The sequence below is a fragment of the Capricornis sumatraensis genome, chromosome 17 (genome assembly GCF_032405125.1).
Source record: "Capricornis sumatraensis isolate serow.1 chromosome 17, serow.2, whole genome shotgun sequence".
Taxonomy (NCBI): domain Eukaryota; kingdom Metazoa; phylum Chordata; class Mammalia; order Artiodactyla; family Bovidae; genus Capricornis; species Capricornis sumatraensis.
Window position 1 is genome coordinate 29671313 of NC_091085.1, and position 4001 is coordinate 29675313.

The following is a 4001-nucleotide window of genomic DNA, read 5'->3' on the forward strand; positions in this document are numbered from 1 at the left end:
TCCCAAACACAGGTTTTGCTATCTTAATTCTGTGAAAGGTAAATACTTTTTTATTGAAAATTAGACCTTAAAATTCTGTTGACTTGTGAAAGTCATTTTGATTTGCTACTTGAAAATGAAAGAAGTAAAAAAAGTTCCCAAAACCCTATAAAGAAATCACTTAGGATTTCAAAATATTTTTATCAAACAGTGTGCCCATTGATTTAGGTGAATAGATCACTTAAGTATTTTTATTCCTTCAAAATCCACACCATTGCTTTAGATGGAAGCAGATTTCTGGTATAAATTATGCCTCTATCAGGCATTGGAGAAATGAATGACAGGACTAAGCACCTCATGTAGGAGTCTCCTCGATTGCCCTTCAGCAGTCTAGCTGTCTGTGTGTTCAGTTCATGTTCAGCTATGATGATTATTTTATGCTAATAAAGTAATATTATATAGTTTTAAATTGAGACAGGAATAAGCAAAATGAGACTGGAGAGGACTTTGCAGCTGTGTAGACTGACTGTATAAGGTCCTTGGGGGATGTGATTATCAGAAGACTGAATCATCATTAGGATAATTAGTGTACTTGGCAACTACATTAGTGGAATTATTGTCATTGCTCACAGCTTGTCAGTGCAGGATTTTTTGATCTGGTAAATTTCACTTTTACAAATGCAACTGACCATGTGAATGAAATCAAGAGAAGTAAACACTTTTGCTATTTCTATTCAGTTCCAGAACTAACAAATGAAAAGTGAATGTATTTAAGACCAAAAGGGGGTATTTTTTGAATTAAATGGTTATCTTGCAACTGTCCTGGATGTAAACTTAAATAATTAAAATAAAACATGCTGCTATTTATGAACAGATTATCCTTTTAATTTTCAGTGCTTATTATGAGTCAGTTCTTAAAAGATAAATATTGAGGCCATTTTTGTAGTTGAAGTATAGTAGGTTTACAATGTTGTGTTAGTTTCAGGGGTACAGCAAAGTGATTCAGTTATTTCTGTGTGTATGTATATATATGTATATATACACATACATATGTATGTATTCTTTTTCAGATTATTTTTCCTTATAGGTTATTATAAAATATTGAATATAGTTCTGTGTGCTATACAGTGGTCCTTGTTTGTTATCTACTTTATGTATATTAGTGTGTATAAGTTAATCCCAAACTCCAAAAATATGAAACAGTTCACAAATTTGCACATCATCCTTGCTCAGAGGCCATGCTCATCTTTTCTGCATCATGAGGCCATGCTTATCTTTTCTAATTTTTAGTTTGTGTGCTATAGAATCCAACATGAGGCCATTCTTATATATATCTTAGTTATTACTTTGTTTGATATTCTGTGGATTTGCCATGAGTGTTCACATGTGGTTTCCACTTTGTAGATTCTACTTTGGAATAAATCACACCTTGAAAAAGTACAAAGGAGCTGCTCATATATAGTTAGTGTTCAGTGATACTGTTTCTGTTTGCTTGTTAAATAAGTTAAATTTCTTTATTATTATTATTTACTTTACAATATTGTATTGGTTTTGCCATACATCAACATGAACCTGCTACAGGTAAGCTAAATTTCTGATTAAGGATAGCTGGCCTCTGATTATTCTATGACCCAATCACAACAGAGCATTGACTGTTCAGGTTTGACAAAATTATCAGTTCTATCCTAGAGAATGACAGCTTTGCTCCACATGATGTTTATGATTGTTTTCACTAGGCTGAACTTTGAAGAACAAAGCTGCCCAATTTATTATGTTTTGCTTATTTCATCAAATTGATTGGGTGAATATTCACTATACAGTAACTCTATCTTGTCAACTTCTCACCAAGTTTACCTTTTCTCAATAAGAAAGTGAAGGACCATGTGTTTGTCCTTACTGAAACAGTATGAAATGTTGGAAGTCTTACTCTTTTTTGTCATGTATATTTGGGCCTTACATTGTTTTTGGACCCTCTTTTCCTCCTTTTTTTTTTTTTTTTTCCATCTCTCCTGTCCCCATAAGAGTAGTCAATCTTGGCAAAAGTCATAGAGCTGACTTGTTTTCAAGAATACAGGGAATGGGAAGAAGCTCCTTAACATTATCTTGGCAATGATTTTTTGGATATGACTCTGAAAGCAAACACAACAAATGCAAAAATCAACAAATGTGACTATATCAGACTTAAAACTTCTGCACAGGAAAAGAAACAACAAAATGAAAAACAACCTGCAGAATGGGAGAAAGCTTTGGCAAATAGTATTTCAGTTAAGAGATTGATGATCAAAATATATAAAACACTTACACAACTCAATGGCAACAAAAAATCCAATTAAAAACCAAGCAGGGAAACTAAATAGATGTATTTCCAAAGAATACATTCAGATGGCCAATGGGTATATGAAAAGATGCTCACCGTCACTAATTATTGGGAAATGCATATCATCAGTAAGATATCACCTCATACCTCTTAGAATGACTATCATCAATAAGATGAGATAGCAAGTGTTGGTGAGGATGTGGGAAAAAAAGAGAACTTTTATATATTGTTGATGGGAATGTAAACTGGTACAGTTACTATGGAAAACAATATGGAGGTTCTTCAAGAATTGAAAGTAGAACTGCCATGTGGTCTAGCAAGTTCACTTCTGGGTATATACTCAAAGAAAATGGAAGTGGGGTATCTAAGAGATATAATCATTTCCGTGTTTATTGCAGCATTTTTACAATGCCCAAGATAAGCAAGCAACCTAAATGCCTATCAACGGATGAATGGATCAAAGATGTTTGTGTATGTGTGTATTTGATGCTTGAAAACATAAGGGTTAGAGGTGCTAACCCTCCCTACAATGGAAAAATGGAGGGTAACTTTACAGATTTCCCTGGCTCTATGTCCTCAGGTTCAACCAAACTTGAACATATTTAGTGAAAGAAATATGCTTACAAGTGGACCCAGGCATTTCAAATCCATGTTTTTCAAATGTTCACTGTATATACTATACACTGGAATCGTATTCAGCCATGAGAAGGAAAGATATCCTGCCTTTTCTAGTATTCTAGTATTCTGGATGGACCTTGAACACATTATGGAAAGTGAGATCCATCAAACAAAGAAACACACATACACAATATCACTTATGTGTGGAATCTAAAAATGCCAGACTCATAAAAGCAGAGAGTAAAATGGTATTTCCAGGGATTGAGGGTAGATGTATAGGACAGATGCTGTTTAAGTGTACAGACTTGGCAGTGAGTGGTAAATATATCCTAGAGGTCTAATGCGTAGTATCATGAACATAGAGAACAGTATTATAATCACCAAACTTGCTGAGAAACTGAAAGTTAATGATTTCAACCACTAAAAAGATATGATATTTGTGTAATTCAGTAGTGATTCTAATTATCATTCCAGTGGTAATCACATTACAATGTGTTAATGTATAAATTTAACATGCTATAATCTTATACAGCTGGTGGGAGTCTTCCTTGGTGGCTCAGATGGTAAAGAATCTGACTGCAATGCAGGAGACCTGAGTTTGATCCCTGGGTTGGGAAGATTCCCTGGAAGGGAGGGCATAGCAATCCACTCCAGTATTCTTGCCTGGAGAATCCCCATGGATAGAGGAGCCTGACGGCTACAGTCCATGGGTTTGCAAAGAATCAGACATGACTGAATGACAAAGCACAATGTACATAGCACAATCTTATATTGAATCAATGTTATATGTCATATAATTAAAAAAAATGAATTAGGGGAATCTGACAATGGACATGGAGAAGGCAATGGCAACCCACTCCAGTACTCTGGCTTGGAAAATCCCATGGATGGAGGAGCCTGGTAGGCTGCAATCCATGGGGTCGCTAAGAGTTGGACATGACTGAGCGACTTCATTTTCATTTTTCACTTTCATGCATTGGAGAAGGAAATGGCAACCCACTCCAGTGCTCTTGCCTGGAGAATCCCAGGGAAGGAAGAGTCTGGTGGGCTACCATCTATAGGGTCGCACAGAGTTGGACAGGACTGC

At 35.4% G+C, this 4001-nt stretch overlaps 1 pseudogene; it reads right to left on the reverse strand.

Moving 5' to 3' along the window:
* Nucleotides 1-1167: 1167 nt before the first annotated feature.
* Nucleotides 1168-1241, reverse strand: LOC138094224 (U6 spliceosomal RNA; annotated as a pseudogene).
* Nucleotides 1242-4001: the final 2760 nt, after the last annotated feature.